This window comes from Primulina eburnea, chromosome 6 (assembly GCF_022965805.1).
Source record: "Primulina eburnea isolate SZY01 chromosome 6, ASM2296580v1, whole genome shotgun sequence".
NCBI lineage: Eukaryota > Viridiplantae > Streptophyta > Magnoliopsida > Lamiales > Gesneriaceae > Primulina > Primulina eburnea.
In genome coordinates this window covers 26,501,445-26,519,863 of record NC_133106.1, presented here as the reverse complement: position 1 = coordinate 26,519,863, position 18,419 = coordinate 26,501,445, and positions in this window count along the sequence as shown.

Below are 18,419 nucleotides of genomic sequence, written 5' to 3'. Positions count from 1 at the left end.
AAATACAGGAGTCTAAATTATTTTGCGAGTCGAGCCCAATTTTATCCGGAAGCCGGTTTAATCAAACAAATGACTTTTAAAGGTCCAGAAGTTATTATCTTTGAAAACGATTTTTGTAAATTTTATTTTATAATTAAATGGGCCTTAGTGAGCCTAATTTAACTAGGATTGGAGGGCCTAATTATTTCTAAACCCCAAAACCCCAACTTTTAAACTTGAATTTGGAAAACTTTTAAAACAAAACCTAGACTGGTAGACTCCTACCAGCTACCAAAAAACACACACATCAAACACTGAAATTTTCGAAAAAATGGAGAGCAAAAATCCAAGGTTTATTCGTCGTTTGTTCGCCCTTTTTCGCAACCCACACCAACGATCGAATATTCGAGCGCTTTTAATGCAATTGCATGTTTCTAAACCTTCTTTATGCACTATTCAAATGATAATATTCATGATCTATGTTTTTAGCATGAAAAAATGTTTAGATCAAATTATTTAACGTTAGACAATATTTTTTGAAGATTCAACGTTTCTAATCTCGTCTCTCGTATTCTTCTAAGCAAGAAATCCTCTACCGAACCCTCCAAAAGACCCTTCAATCTCTTTGTCACTCGGCCGTGAGGCATTCTATATTTATATTCTATGCTTGACCTAAAAATTTTCCCATAAAAGAGTCCCAGAAATATGGAAATAAGATTTTCATCAGGGATAAAACTATTTTAAATAAAGATAAAATATCTTAAGGATAAATACCATATTAAAAACAAATCATATAATATTTAGAGATAAATCAAGCAAGATCTTATCATCTGGAAATAAATAAAACAAGATTTTATCATCTAGAAAGGCAAAATCTTAAATTGATAATATCAATTTAGAAAAATAATAAAGGAATACAGTTCATATTTTTTTATGAACCGTCCCTAATCGTTTTGTTGTGTTGCCAAGTTCTAGTTTTCACCTTATATGTTGGTTTTTGATATTTTTTGTGGGATTTTGTTGGCGCAGATCTTTATTAGTGTACCATGGTACTTCAGTATGCTTTATTCAATGTTTAGTCCATTTCTGACTCAAAGAACCAAGAGTAAGTTCGTGATATCAAAGGAAGGAAATATTGCTGAGACCTTGTACAAGTACGTATATTGGATACGCTCTGCATTTGTATTGGTTTTACAGTATTAAGTGCATCGGTCTATAGCCTTAATTATTTTTTTCTGCAAGTATGTTGTTATGTGCTATTCAAATGTGATAGGAAAAACAAGAAGAAAATAAATAAATGGCTTGTAGAGGCAAGTGTTGAACACTTTCTCCTTAAGAAGAATTTGCTCCTCACAATATGCTAAAGATTTGTGGCAATCTTTTCCCAAGATACAACTACAACTCTTGAATAATGAGCACTCAAATATTCAAGTTCTTTCACAAGGAAATGAATGAACTCTCTCTTTTTGAAGAAGGAAGAAGACAATATGCAAATGCTTGGAAAATTATGTGTATATGTTTTTGATTTTCAATAAATCAACATTTAATGTTTTTCATGTGAAAATACATGATCTTTAATTCATAGTGGTGTCCCTTGGCCATTGTAATTGACTAAAATCATAAAACAATGCCAAGGAAATTAAAAAATACTAGAAAAATCTGATGGGACACGAAACAACACGAAGGGGCGCGTGCGCTGTCGAGCACTCTCGGCTGTCGAGATCTCTCGGTAGGCGCGCTCATCTGCGCGCAGACCCACGTCTGCTACTGCTCACGACTTTTTTTTTTCAGTTTTCGTCTCCTACATGTTCCGACTACTCGTTTGAAGTTTTTCAACATTTGATGAAGTCGTTTCGAGTTTAATTCAGAACCACCGAACTTAATATTCGTTCATTAAGTTTTGTTCTTCGTTTTGAATTTTTCCAATCAAACACATTGATTAACTTGCTTAATTTTCATTCATTAAGCATCAAATTATCCAACAATCCCCCACATGAATGAAATTAATGCATGAATGCTTGTGATGCATAAGAGAGAGTATATACGAAAAATTATAATATTAGGAGAGATAACTTTTGGCTTTGAACCTTCCCTAGTGGAATACAATCGGATTTACTAGGCCATGAAGTGAACTTGATGTCTTGAACTTCTTGGCGGTTCATGTAAACCCAGACAACTGTACCTACATGATAACCTTTCTTCCATTTCCATTTTGTTTTATGGGTTGTGTCCGTTTTAGCCATGGAACACATCTTGGCTTCATATGCATTTCATCGAAGCGGCCCGTCCTCATGCGTACATAAGTGATCTCCTTGTAGGAGGGTATCTACTTACCCCACTTTTGCAAGCTATGGAATCATTAAAAGTACAATACTTAACCTCACTACCTTTTTAGGCAACTTCACTCATCGTTTTAGGAATGAGGAGTGATTCCTCAAGTTCTCATAATTTTGTTTTCTCATTGAACCAAGATCTTGGGATCTCCAATCAACAAGGTTGTGTTGCCACTATGAAACTTTATTTGGTTGGTTTTAAACACATTTCTCTTGACAGACAGTACATTTGATTTCTATTTAATGCTTTTGTAAGCGGATCCGCTAAGTTATCCTTTGATTTAATATAATCAATTGATATAACTCCATTAGAGATCAACTACCGCACCGTATTATGTCTTCGATGAATGTGTCGAGACTTTCATCGAAGACTTGCCATTGTACATACTGTTTTGTGCCCTTGCAATTACCGACTGACTGTCGCAATGTATCAAGATTGGTGGCACTGGACTTGTCCAACATGGAATATCCTCTAAAAAGTTGCGAAGCCATCCAGCTTCTGAGGCAGCTTTATCTAGCGCTATGAACTCCGATTCTATAGTATATCTAGCAATGCAAGTTTATTTTGATGACCTCCAAGAGACTGCTCCTCCACTAATACTAAATACATAGCCGCTGGTGGATTTGGAGTCCTTGGTGTCAGAAATCCAATTTGCATCACAGTATTTTTCACATACTACAGTATACCTTGTGTAATTTAGTCCATATTCTGAGGTGTGTTTTAAATATCTAAACACCCTTATCAACGCCTTCCAGTGTGCATCACTAGGATTACTTGTAAACTGACTTAACTTGTTAACTGCACAAGCGATGTAAGGTCTAGTACAGTTAGTGATGTACATAAGGCTTCCAATAATTCTGGAGTATTCCAGTTGGGAAACTGGTTCTCCACGATTCTTCGTCAAACGAACATTCACGTCTAAAGGCGTTTTTACTAGGGTAGAGTCATAAGCGTTAAATTTCTTCAACACCATTTCTACATAATGAGACTGAGATAAGACTATTGCTTCTGGAGTTCTAAATATTTTAATCCCTAGAATTACATCAGCAATACACATATCTTTCATATCAAAATGTTTTGTCAACATTTTCTTTGTAGCCTTAATCAAATCTTGGTTAATCCCCATTATTAGCATGTCATCCACATATAGACATTCCATCACATAAGATTCTCGAGTGCATTTAATGTAAACACATTTGTCACACTCATTAATCTTAAATCCATTTGACAATACTACATTGTCAAATTTTTCGTGCCACTGCTTGGGCGCTTGTTTAAGTCCGTATAGAGACTTAATTACACAAAAGACCTTTTTTTCTTGTCCTTTAACAATGAAGCCTTCAGGTTGCTTTATATATATTTCTTCTTCAAGTTGACCATTTAAAAATGCTGTTTTTACATCCATTTGATGTATCTCAAGGTTATGCAAAGCTGCAATAGCAATGAGCACACGAATGGATGTTATTCTTGAAACTAGTGAATACGTGTCGAAGAAATCACGACCTTCTCTTTGTCCATAGCCTTTGACCACAAGCCTGTCTTTGTATTTTTCAATACTTCCATCAACCTTCATTTTCTTTTTCAATAACCATTTGCATCCCAATGTCTTGGTATCTGATGGAAGATCCACTAATTCCCAAGTATGGTTTTGCAAAATAGAATCAATTTCAGAGTTGATGGCTTCTTTCCAATAGGGAGCTTCAGGGCTAACCAGAGCATCTTGTATGTCCTTTGGTTCATTCTCCAACATAAAAGTATGGAAGTTTGGACCAAAAAACTTGAGATTCTAGCCCTTTTACTTCTTCTTGGCTCTTGCTCCTTTGAAGAACCTTCCAATGGTATATCATTTTCATTTAGAGTTGGATAATGTGTATGTACTTGACCTGAAGGCTCTGTCTCCCTTCTTTCATGAGTTTAGGAGTGAATGAGCTAAGCTAGATCGCTATTCATGTCTCAAGTTTTCGCTTGCTAGAACCATTTTCTTTCTTTTGTTTTACAAGGAAATATATTTTCAAAAAATATTGCATTTCTTGACTCAATTGTCATGCTTGTATTCAATTTCAGATTTGTGCACTATAAACCTATAGACACTACTATTATGTGCATATCCGATGAATATGTAGTCGACCGTCTTTGGTCCAATCCGCTCTTGTTTAGGCTTTGGTATTTCAACCTTAGCTAGACACTCCCACACTTTAAGGTACTTGTAGGAAGGCTTATGACCTTTCCACAATTCGTAAGGTGACTTGTCATTTTTCTTGTGGAGTATCTTGTTCAGGATGTGATTAGCCGATAGTATTGCTTCCCCCCACAAGTTTTGGGGTAGTCCTGAACTTATTAAAATAGAATTCATTATATCTTTCAGAGTTCGATTCTTTCTTTCGGCAATGTCGTTTGATTGTGGTGAATAAGTAGCAATCGTTTAATGAATTATGCCCACAGATGTGCAGAATTCATCAAATGGTGCTCCGTATTCACCCCCTATATCGCTTCGAACCCTTTTATTTGTTTGCCTAGTTGATTTTCAACTTCGGTCTTATAATATTAGAATGCTTCAAGAGCTTCATCTTTCGACCTCAAAAGATATACATAACCGTACCTTGTATTATCATCAATGAATGTCACGTAGTATCTTTTTCCTCCTCTAGTTTGTACAAACTTTAAATCACCAAGATCGGTGTGTATTAGTTCTAGAAGATTTGTACATCTTTCAATCGAGTGGTAAGGCGCTTTGGTCATTTTTTCTTCAACACATATCTCGCATTTGTGTGTTGGATCGACGTTGTGTTTAAGCAATAATTAAAGTTTCATTAAACTTTGCAAGGTATTAAAATCTACGTGTCCTAAATGAACATGCCATCAATGAGAACACTCAAGCAAGTAAATATAAATTTTGTCTTTATTACTTTCAACAACATTTTGGCTTATAACAATTACATTCAACTTGAAAAGGTTCTCATCAAGATATCATTTTCCAATAAAATGACATTCTTGGTCAATACAACATTGTTAGACTCAAATACTAGTCTAAACCCGTGTTTGACCAACAGAGACCCCGACACAAGGTTCTTTCTTATGTCCGGTACATGATGTGCATCAACAAGGGTTACTTCCAAACCCGATGTCATCTTCAATACTACATTTCCAGTGCCCACCACCTCAGATGTAGCGGAGTTCCCCATGTATAGTTTTATCCCGGTCGATGGAGTGTATGTGGAGAACATCCCCTTTTTGGAGCATATGTGTCGAGTTGCTCCAGTATCAACCCACCAGTCGTTGGGGTTTTCCACCAAATTTGCTTCCAAAATAACCGCAGACAAATCAAGTTCAGAAAAATCAAATGGTACCGACCTTTCTTGAACTACGTTGGCTGGAGGATTTCCTTTCTTTGGCTTCCTACAATCCTTAGCCATGTGATTCGGTTTTTCACAGTTATAACAAGTGCCTTTGAACTTCTTCTTATTTTGTGGTTGTTAGCCTTGTTGTGGTTGCCTCTCAAACTTTCTTTTCTTCCATTTGAAACTTGCTTCAACAATGTTCACCCTTGCTGCCATTCTACTTGCCTTGGCCTCGGTGCTCTTGTTGTCCTCTTCTATCCTCAATCTCATAATGAGATCCTCCAATCCCATCTCATTTCTTTTATGAATCAAATAATTCTTGAAATCCTTCCACAATGGAGGGAGTTTCTCGATCAAAGCAGCAACTTGGAAGGACTCGCTTAGAGTCATTCCTTCCGCATGAATCTCGTGCAATATAAGTTGTAATTCTTGCACTTGACTCATCACGGATTTTGAGTCCACCATCTTGTAGTTCAAAAATCTCCCAACAATAAACTTCTTCAAACCTGCATCCTCTGCCCTGTATTTTTTATCAAGCATATCCCAAAGTTCATTGGCGGTCTTGACTTGACAATACACATTGTACAATGCATTGTCAAGTCCACTTAGGATGTAGTTCTTGCACAGGAAATCACTTTGGTTCCATGCATCCAAAGCGGCCCTCATGTTGGTGTATGTCTCGTTTTCAGCAACAGTGGGAGGATCCTCTTCAAGAACCTTGACAAACTCAAGGTTGTGAGATAGAAAAGCATTGTTTGTTGTCATCTTTTGAAATCTGCACCAGAAAACTTTTCTGGTTTCTCTCCTGGTGCGACGGTTGCATGTGGTGTTGTAGATGATGATGCCATTGATATTCTTCTTGCAAATGATTAGAAATCCAAAATTCTTCTTAAGATTGTTGTTTGTGGTATTCAAATGTGACAGAAAAAACAAGAAGAAAACAAATAAATGGCTTGTAGAGGCAAGTGTTGAACACTTTCTCCTTAACAAGAATTTGTCCCTCACAATGTACTAAAGGTTTGTGGCAATCTTCTTCCAATGTACAACTATAACTCTTGAATAATGAGCACTCAAATATTCAAATTCTTTTACAAGGAAATGAATGAAATCTCTGTTTTTGAAGAAAGAAGAAGACAATATGCAAATGCTTGGAAAATTATATGTATATGTTTTTTATTTTCAATAAATCAGCATTTAATGTTTTTCATGTGAAAAGACATGATCTTTCATTCATAGTGGTGTCCCTTGACCATTGTAACTGACCACAATCATCAAACAATGCCAAGGAAATGAAATACTAGAAAAATCCGAAGGGACACGAAACAACACGAAGGGGCTCGTGCAGGCGCCCCCACGCGCACGTGCGCGCCTGCTACTGTTCACGATTTTTTTTCTAGTTTTCGTCCCTTACATCTCGGCAGCGCTCTCGGCAGGCGCGCGCACGTGCGCGCCTGCTACTGTTCATAATTTTTTTTTCAGTTTTTCGTCCCTTACATGTTCCGACTACTCGTTTGAAGTTCTTTCAACATTTGATGAACTCGTTTCGAGTTTAATTCAGAACCACCGAACTTAATATTTGTTCATTAAGCTTCGTTCTTCGTTTCGAATTTTTCCAATCAAACACATTGATTAACTTGTTTAAATTTCATTTATTAAGCATCAAAATTATCCAACAAAGTATATACATTTTTAGTTGTATTCTTACCTTGTCTGTTTTTGTTTCTCGATCAGATTTTTTAGACTAGAGGATTTACCGGTTCGATATGGTGGACCTAGTCGGCATATTGATGCACTGAGTGGTTCGCTCAAACCGGCATCCTAATTCACAGTTAAAGGAGGGGAGAAAGTGAATATCCAGATTGAAGGCATTGAGGTCTAATGCATTAAACAATTTCCTCTTAATACGCTTAATCAGATGTCACTGAGATGAATAAATTAAACCAGTTTCTTCTTTTAAGTCGAACTCAATTATAAATGGGTTTGGATTTTTTGAAAAGTTTAAATCTTTTATTAGAAGGGTGTGGGAATCTTTTGAATTAAGAAAGATTTCACTTTGAAATTGTTCAAGATGTTTCGGTTTTTGGAATTTGCATGAATAGACTTTTGTAAGTTGGTTCTGGGCCTTCTGGCGTTTGTTGCAAGGCCGATGCCACGCTAACCTGGGACATGTCGGCAAAGACTTTTCAGAGTTGGCAAATTGAGGGGGGGACCATTAAAGGAAAATAAAAACGTGGGAGACAAATTCATTGAATGCCGTGTGGTTGGAAGTTTCATAATACGCGTTCATTACGCATAAGGAGCTCCTATAAATAGAGCTCCCCCCTTCATTCTGAAATTATCCCTGCTTCGAGTTTTTTCTCATCTTATGAGCATTTGAGTGCTTAGTTCTATAATATTTGTGAGGTCTTTGTTCTCCTGTATTAAGAGAGTGTGTGTTCTCTTTGGAAACACAGTGAGTGAGTTGTACACTACAAAATATTATAGTGGAAATTCTTTTCATCTTGCCCGTGGTTTTTACCCTAATAATTTTTAGGGGTTTTCCACGTAAATCTCGGTGTCCATTTTATTATTTATTTTCGGGTTTTATTATCTCAAATTCCGCACGTGGGACCAACAAGTGGTATCAGAGCCTTGGTTTAAAATTTCTTAAAATTCTGAGTATGCTCTGTGGTTGCAGCCTAGACTGATCTTCCACATTAGAAAAGATTTTTTGAGATTTTTTATTTAAGGCAGGGATTATTTTGTCCGGTCTACTAAAATTGTTGTAGACATAATGGCGGGAAGGTACGAAATAGCAAAGTTCAACGAACGCAATTTTATGCTGTGGAAAATAAAGATACAAGCAGTTTTGAGAAAAGAGAATTGCTTGGCGGCTATTGGGGATAGACCGGTGAAGATTACGGATGATGGAAAGTGGAATGAGATGAATGATAATGTTGTTGCCAATTTACACTTGGCTATAGCTGACGAAGTTTTGTCAAGTATCTCTGAGATAAAAACAGCCAAAGTTATCTGGGATACTCTGACAAAGATGTACGAGGTCAAGTCGCTACACAACATGATTTTCCTAAAGAGAAGGCTTTATACTCTTCGGATGGTGGAATCTTCATCGATGACCGACCATATCAACACACTAAATACTCTATTTGCCCAACTCACTTCCATGGGGCATAAAATAGGGGAAAATGAACATGCAGAGCTTCTACTTCAAAGTCTACCAGATTCATATGATCAACTTATCATCAACATAGCAACAATATTCTTATGGGCTTTCTAAGATTCGACGATGTCTTAACTGCGGTTTTCGGAGAAGAAAGCCGGCGCAAGAATAAGGAAGATAGGTTGGTATCCTCGAAGTAGGCAGAGGCGTTACCGATGATAGGAGGAAGATTTATGGACCGTTACTCCAGTGGGAGCCAAAGGCGAAGTAAATCAAAGTCGAGAAGTAAGAAGAAAAATATTTACTGCTTTAAATGTGGCGATAAAGGGCACTTCAAAAAGAGTGTACGAGTATTGAAAAAAGCTCTCAAGGAAATGTGTCAAGTACTTCAGGCAGTGGTGAAATATTATTCAGCGAAGCAGCAACAGTTGCAGAAGGCAGACACAAATTTTGTGACAGATGGATTATGGATTCAGGAGCGACGTGGCACATGACGTCTCAGAGAGAATGGTTTGATCATTATGAACCAATCTCAGGAGGATCTGTATTCATGAGAAATGATCATGCCTTGGAAATCGCTGGGGTCGGTACTATCAAAATTAAAATGTTTGATGGCACCATTCGCATCATACAGGAGGTACGATATGTGAAAGGACTGACGAAAAATCTTTTGTCCTTGGGGCAATGGGATGACATCGGGTGCAAAACTCGGATCGAGAACGAGATCATTAAAATTGTGAAAGGAGCGCTTGTGGTTATGAAGGCGGAAAAAGTTGTTGCAAATCTGTATGTACTTTTGCAAGAAACACACAAAGAGGCAGAACTAGCTGTTGCATCAATTGGTTCAGGAGAAAAAATAACAGTGTTATGGCATAGAAAGCTCGGGCATATGTCAGAACGGGGTTTGAAAATTCTCTCAGAACGGAAGCTGCTGCCGGGACTTACAAAAGTGTCACTACTTTTTTGTGAGCACTGTGTTACCAGTAAACAACACAGATTAAATTTTGGCACTTCTACTGTCAGGAGCAAAAGCATATTGGAGCTGATTCATTCGGATGTTTGGCAAGCACCGGTTGTATCCCTAGGAGGAGCGAGATACTTTGTCTCGTTCATTGATGATTTCTCTAGGAGATGTTGGGTGTATCCAATCAAGAATAAATCAGATGTTTTCCAGATCTTCAAAAATTTTAAAGCGCGAGTTGAAATTGATTCTAAAAAGAAAATCAAGTGTTTGAGGACTGACAATGGAGGAGAATATACCAGTGACGAATTTGATGCATTTTTTCAACATAAGGGCATCAAGAGACAATTCACGACGGCTTACACACCTCAACAGAATGGAGTGGCGGAGCGGATGAACAAGACCTTGTTGGACAGAACAAGATCTATGTTGAGGACTGTGGGTCTAGAAAAATCATTTTGGGCGGAAGCAGTCAAAACCGCTTGTTATATTATCAATCGTTCTCCTTCAGTGGCGATTGATCTGAAGACTCTGATGGAGATGTGAAGTGGAAAGCCGACAGATTATTCTCATTTGCATACATTTGGAAGTCCGGTGTACGTTCTGTACAATGAGCAAGAAAGATCAAAGTTGGATTCGAAATCCAGAAAATGTATCTTCTTGGGTTATGCTGATGGAGTAAAGGGGTTTCGCTTGTGGGATCCTACTGTTCACAAGCTTGTCATCAGCAGAGATGTTATCTTCGAGGAAGATAAAGTAAAGGGAGACAAAAGCACACTGAATTCAGAAACTACTATATTTCAGGTGGAGAATAAGACGAACGCATGTCAAGTTTCTTGTGAAGCCGTACCAGAGCACGAAGAACAAGAACAAGATCATGTTGAGCCTGAAGTTTCCAATGTGAGGCAGTCAACTCGAGACAGAAGACCACCAGGTTGGCTTTCAGATTATATCACTGAAAGCAATATTGCATATTGTCTATTATCAGAGGATGGTGAGCCATCGAGTTTCCATGAGGCTACTCAAAGCTCGGATGTATCCTTGTGGATGATAGCAATGCAAGAAGAGTTGGAGGCAATAGACAGAAATAAAACTTGGGATCTTGTTACACTACCACGAGGAGGAAAGCCATTGGAAACAGATGGGTCTATAAGATCAAGCGTGATGGCAATAACCAAGTGAAGCGGTATCGTGCTAGATTGGTGGTAAAAAGGTATGCTCAGAAAGAAGGCATTGACTTCAATGAGATATTTTCTCATGTGGTTCGGCTTACAACAGTCAGAGTGGTGCTGACATTGTGTCGGTGTTTGACCTACATCTAGAACAGCTAGATGTGAAAACGGCGTTTCTTCATGGAGATCTTGAAGAAGAAATCTATATGCTCCAGTGAGAAGGTTTTGCAGAAAAAGGCAAAGAGAACTTGGTTTGCAGGTTGAACAAATCTCTGTACGGTCTCAAACAGGCGCCGAGGTGTTGGTACAAGATATTTGATTCCTATATCATGAGCCTTGGATACAACAGACTGAGTGCAGACCCTTGTACATATTTCAAGAGGTCTGGTGATGATTATATCATTTTGTTGTTGTATGTGGACAACATGTTGGTAGCAGGCCCCAACAAAGATCAGGTCCAAGGATTGAAGGCACAGTTGGCTAGGGAATTTGATATGAAGGACTTGGGACCAGCAAACAAGATTCTAGGGATGCAAGTTCACCGAGATAGAAGTAACAGAAAGATTTGGCTTTCCCAGAAAAAAATTATTTGAAGAAAATCTTGCAACGCTTCAACATGCAAGATTGTAAGCCAATTTCGACCCCTCTTCCTGTTAACTTCAAGTTATCCTCCGAGATGTGTCCTAGCAGTGAAGCAGAGAGGATGGAGATGTCTCGAGTACCGTATGCATCAGCAGTGAGAAGTTTGATGTTCGCCATGATCTGTACAAGACCGGACATTGCTCAAGCAATGGGAGCAGTTAGTCGGTATATGGCGAATCCAGGACGAGAGCATTGGAGCACTGTTAAGAGGATCCTTAGATACATTAAGGGTACCTCGAATGCTGCATTATGTTATGGAGGATCAGATTTACACTCAGGGGCTATGTCGATTCAGATTATGCAGGTGATCCTGATAAGAGGAAATCTACTACTTGTTATGTGTTTACGCTTGCAGGAGGAACATTAAGCTGGGTTTCAAAACTGCAGACAGTTGTGGCGTTATCTACAACAGAGGCAGAATACATGGCAGCTACTCAAGCTTGCAAGGAGGCAATATGGATTAAAATGTTATTGGAGGAGATCAGACACTAACAAGAGAATGTTCCTTTGTTTTGTGACAGTCAGAGTGCCTTGCATATCGCAAGGAATCCAGCCTTTTATTCCAGGACGAAACACATTGGAGTACAATTTCATTTTGTGCGAGAAGTAGTAGAAGAAGGAAGCATGGATATGCAGAAGATCCATACAAAGGATAACATAACTGATTTTCTGACCAAACCAGTGAACACTGATAAGTTTAAGTGGTGTAGATTCTCAAGTAGTCTAGCAGAAACGTAAGCAGCAGGAAATGACAAGATTGAAAGGATGTGTGGAGATGTGTTTGATTCTCAATCAAATCTTCAAGTGGGAGAAATGTCGACAAATACTTTTCAGAGTTGGCAAATTGAGGGGAGGGGGGGACCATTAAAGGAAAATAAAAACGTGGGAGACAAATTCATTGAATGCCATGTTGTTGGAAGTTTCACAATACGCGTTCATTACGCGTAAGGAGCTCCTATAAATAAAGCTCCCCCATTCATTCTGAAATTATCCCTTCTTCGAGTTTTTTCTCATCTTATAAGCATTTGAGTGCTTAGTTCTATAATATTTGTGAGGTGTTTGTTCTCCTGTATTAAGAGAGTGTGTGTTCTCTTTGGAAAAACAGTGAGTGAGTTATTATAGTGGAAATTCTTTTCATCTTGTCCGTGGTTTTTACCCTAATAATTTTAGAGATTTTCCACGTAAATCTCGGTGTCTATTTTATTCTTTATTTCGGGTTTTATTATCTCAAATTCCGCACGTAGGACCATCAGGACATAGCAATGGGAGGCTGGGAGCTGGATTACAGCGTAGAATTCATACCAAACGCAGAAGCAGCTACACCATCGCGGTGGAGAAGCTGCGGTGGTTTGTGGCCAATGAAGAGGCAATTCACAACTTGTACGCCACAAAGAAGCCGGGAAAATTGTTATATCTGTCGATAACACCGCATCTAGGAAGCGAAAAGTCGTTGCTTATCGATATGTAGTCCGAAAAACAAGCCCAGTCATGTAGATTCAATCAAGAAAAGAGCTTTTCAAGTGGGTGTTTTTGTTTTGTTCTCCTCATTTCGTTTCTCGTTCTTTTGGTATTTCTGCTAATGTTTGTTATGCTTTGGAATGGAAAATGTAACTTTACTTCTCTTGCGGGTCATGTGTATATTTTAGTTTAAATGGTGGTATTGTTAATCGAGCGTTGGGTGTAATGTGTGAAATTTGAATGACTTTTTGACGTGAAATTTGGGCAAGTTGGTAGACTTTTGAACTTTGAAGAACTTTGAAGTATGTTGCATGAGACAGGCCGCAGCACTCTGAAATTTCTTATTCTATTATGTTTTTGTTTGTTAAAAGATTTGGTTTTGAATGATTGACGCCACTAATTTTGTTTCATTTGATTTTACGGATCTTGCTTATTTTTATAATAAAAATGTAATAGTTTTATATGAGTGTTCAAATAAGAGATCTGTCTCGTAAAATTAACATATAGAATGAAAAGAAATATAATGAAAAAAATATCAGTAGTGCATGGAGGTCGGAGCACCGACGTGATATTATGTAAATCTCGCTCATTGTCCTGATTTACATTTCTGATTGCCGAAAGTTTTGTTCTTGGTTTAGGCATTTTTTTTAATTAATTTTATTATTATTTTTAAATTTTAATTAAAAATAAATAATATTTATAATATTTTTATAAAATCAATATGATATATTTATTATAATATAAAATCCAATAATTTTTTTTTTCATTTAATCAATAAGATTAATTTTGGAAAAATAAAATGTGCATCTTATTTAATATTAATATTCAGACTGTTCAATTAAAGCTCACTCATATCAGAATATATCATATCTACAAGGATTAATTTGTTCTACCTCAACCGAATCAAACCGTTACAAAGCTGATCGTTAGGTCATCGTTACTGCTACAACCCTTTATTGTTGAAGCCTTGATGAAAATTACAATTGTATACACATCTATATATACAATACATTAATAAGGTAAAGGAGTTCAGAGTAATTAACTTATTTATAATCGGACTATTTAATCTTCTTGAAATTAACACAAAATTTAATTAATATATAAATATATCTAAACTTTAAAATATTTAATTCATCTTGAAATGAATCATATACATGTTGAAAAAACAAAATCAGAAATTTCAATTTTACCCACGATGTATACATGAAAGTTTCAATAACAATTTTAATAAACCTGTACATACTAATAAATCAATTTTTTTTAACAAAAAATGGAAATAAAATATAATTCTTTATATATTTATTAAAACAAAAATTTCAATTATAATTATAGATTAAAGTTCAACCTCGTATTGTTGAAGCTAAATGAAAATTACAATTGTATCCACATCTATACATACAATATTTTAATATCTACTTTTTAGATTACTAAATATTATTTTATATTTATCTAAACTTTTAAATATTTAATCATCTTGAAATTAACTCAAAATTAATTAGTATATACACATATAAACTTTTATGTAGAAATTAACACACAAATTATATATATATAGATAGATATAGTTTTGATATCCTGCACACCTACTGTGCACACTTTTATGAGCACCTATGAGGTGTCACTCATCTATTGGATGTGATGAAATATAGAAAAATTACGCATCCAATGGGTGAGTGGCACCTCATAAGTGCTCACAAAGGTGTGCACGGTAGGTGTGCAGGATATCAAAACTGTATATAGATATATACACAATATTTTAAGATTATAATAAACTTTAATATAAATATAAACCATAAAAAAAGCAAAAAACGTTCACCAAGTTGACTAAAATAAATAAGTGAGCTCAATTCTCTCTATTACACCCTTCTTCTCGTTACTTAAGCAGCTTGCCAATGGCCGTTCCCCTCTGTTTTCAGATAAAATAAAGCTTTCTGTTCCTACACAAACGATCGATCTTACATTATAACGGATTATGATGGTGAGTATCTATTTTTTTTAATATTAAATGGGGAAATTTAATTGCCTTGTAACCGTAACTTACTCTTAAACCTATGAGTCTCTTCTTCTCTTTGCAATAATGAAGAATTATCGTTCCAAAACGTACAGGGAAGTGAAGCTTAATGGTCATCCCTTCCTAAGGATACTGCAACTTCTCCAACGATGGAAACAAAGAGGTATGTGTATTTCTTTTACATATATATAATAATGAACAACGTTTGAGTTATTAAGCAGTTCAGCGATCACCGAGATATATAATAAGATTATTTGAATTTGAATCTGATGGATATTTCATGAAATTGATATTAACTTTTTATTTCTAGTGTTGATAAGACACGTAAAAAATCCATTCGTCCACATTTTTTAAAACGAACGATATCTGATTTTGGCATCTCATTACCAAAAAATATGAAATGATAATATGGTTAAAGCTGACTCCTATCCAGGTACCAATTTATTGTGTTTAATTTTCTTTTCTTGCTTTTGAGAAACTTTTCCCTGGGTTAAATTTCATATTCATAAACTCAATGCCAAATTTACAAGGATTTCTTGAAAAATATGAAGACTTCATCAGAAAACCATCTCTATGCTCTCTCTTTAATATCCTCAAAAAACTTTATTATTCATTACTTTGACAATTTAATGATTAAAATTTATTATTCTTTTGATCCGTATGTTTTTTCTGATATGTTGTAATTTAGGAAAATAGTAAACGAGAAAATATATTTAGTATTCACTTGTTGTAGATATTAAGAATTTTGTCATACTCGAGTGTTTGGAGTTGACTTGATATTTTTTTTTCCAAATTGAAAGTTTTGATGTTTTTACTCTTGGAAACAGATTCTAAAACAATTATTTGATCATCCGCTTCTGGTAAAGGAGTTGCTAATGATGTTTTACCATGGATATTGGACTCGTTTGTGGACAGAGAACCGACAGTGATCCTCATGCGAGATATTTAATGCAAATAGCAATTATATCATCTTTGCTCGTAAGAACCTAACTCTTGTTTAGAATGTATGCTATATGAATTTTCATGACATCGCATACTATTGTTGATTTCAGAATGATTACTTCCCAAGGGACACTTCATACTTATATTTTCACAGACTGCACAGATGCTTGATCAGATAGAGGTTAGTTTAGAAATTAGTTGTTTGAAATTTTGTCTAAGTTCTACTGTCATAAATTTATATTGTCTTGCTACTTTGCTTCTTTTTGTACATGATTATTATTATTAAACTTATAGTAACACATCAATGACATGGCTGGTCTGGCCATTTTACATGTTGTGAATGAATCACATTGTTATCTCAACTGATGACATCTTTTATGAAGGTTAATCCTCCTAAAAAATCTAGTTTTAAGTGGGGAAAGATGATAATAATGAGGAGTATTTTAATGATAACCAATTGAGTTAATGTTTTCGAAAATCACCCAATAAAGAAAACAATGTAGACGAGAGATTTTGGCATGGAAAATTCTCTACTTTTTTTGTTGCTTATGAAGACAGACCTATTTATACAACCAACTTGACAAAGGGAATACCAACAAACTATACGACTCTTTGAATTTCTAGTTCATCAAATATCGTTCAAACTACTTAAATATTCTAGTAGACTAAATTAAATGAAGAATTATCTAGAAAGTGATGGTCAAACTTTGATTTATTCCAACAAACAATTCATGAATACCTCGTGAAAAGAAAAATATTCTTGGTTTTTAATATATATGTTGGAACATTTCATGTTCGCAATCTTGATTTTGATGTTAACAAAACTTGCTATTTTGTTTCTAATGATTTACTTAGTGCGCAGGTAGTTGAAACTGATCAGACTTCTACATGATTAGTTAAACGAAGTAAAACTGAAGATATCAAGACGTTAACTGAAAAGACCAAATGATTGACCAAATTGAATCAGTTCAACTGACATATTAAAGAACAGTTCAACTGATTGTCCAGCTGATAAGTAGTTCAGCAGAAGACCTTTAGAAGCCTGGCCTGCTAATGAATAGTTCAATTGATGAAGAAAGAACCCAGCTGACCAATTCAACTGAAAGAGTGAAATCAGTTCGAATGACGAGTCAACTGATTTCACTAGTCCAACTGAAGATCAGTTCAGATGATCAGTTATGAACATCAGTTAGGAATCATTCAGTTGTAGATCAAGACAAACTTATCTTAGTGGATTCCAGCTGCGCACAAAGATACAAATATTTGTACGATCAAAGATACAATAATGGACGTTGCAGCAAAGATTAAAGCCGAGATATTCTCGAAGGCATGTCAGAAAAGTCAAGACACATATACCAAGGAACACATTCAAAGCTGCAACAATCACATATGATGAGTCTTGAAGTACGATCTCAATGCCTCTATATATACAAGCTCGAGACCATCAGCAAGAATAACAAGAGAGAGTATACTAGAGTATGAGAAGAATAAAATAAAGTGCACGCTTATTTACTTATCAGCTTACAAGAAGCAAATCAGCCCAGAGGGAACACTTAAAGCGTGTTATCAGTTTAGTTTAGAAGCATATTTCCCTCAGTGTGTGAGAACACTTTCGGGTAGTTTTCAGAGATCAGTTCTCACACACACACACACAAAACACCACTTAAATACAGTCTTGCACAAATACAATAAACTTGTGTATGTAGTTTTTCTCACATAGACGTTAAAGAAGTGTTGACTGAAAGGTACTTCCTTCAGTCTAGTCTAGGAGTTCAGTTAGGCAGTGGGTAAGTTCTAAGCTGGGTGGGTTTGTACAAGTAGTTATCCTACCCGATGTGGTAGAAGGTGTGACGTAGGAGAAGTAGAAGTCTCAGAACATCCATAAACATATCATGTGTATTTAACTGTTTAACTATTTTTTTCAAATTGATTTAACTAGTTAGAGCATCCGTCGGTTCAGTTCTCACCATAACTGAACTGATGAATGCAAAAACTAATCTACTATTTTTCGGTTATTCAGTTACACATGATATATAAATATATCAATATTTCTTAACAAAAGATAATTTCGAGTGTTTTCCGCTTGATTCTATACCAAACTCGATCTAATTTATCGGTTTATACATTCTTAGAACACGAGCTATTGTAGCTCTTGGAGAATATTTTGTTTGAAGCACCTCAAGGTGCTCTGCTAACGATCCTTCAATATAATATTTTTTTAAATAATATTTTACTTAAATATCTTTTTTTTATTGATAAGATTGTGTGAAATATTTAATTAATGGTTTTGTCTTTCTAGATATGTGATAATTATAATAAGAATTTTATGATATGATATTATTGTTTAAAAACAATTTATTTCTAATAAAACTCTTGTTTTAATGTTTTGTTATATTCCTTTTAGAGATAAACTCTAGGATAG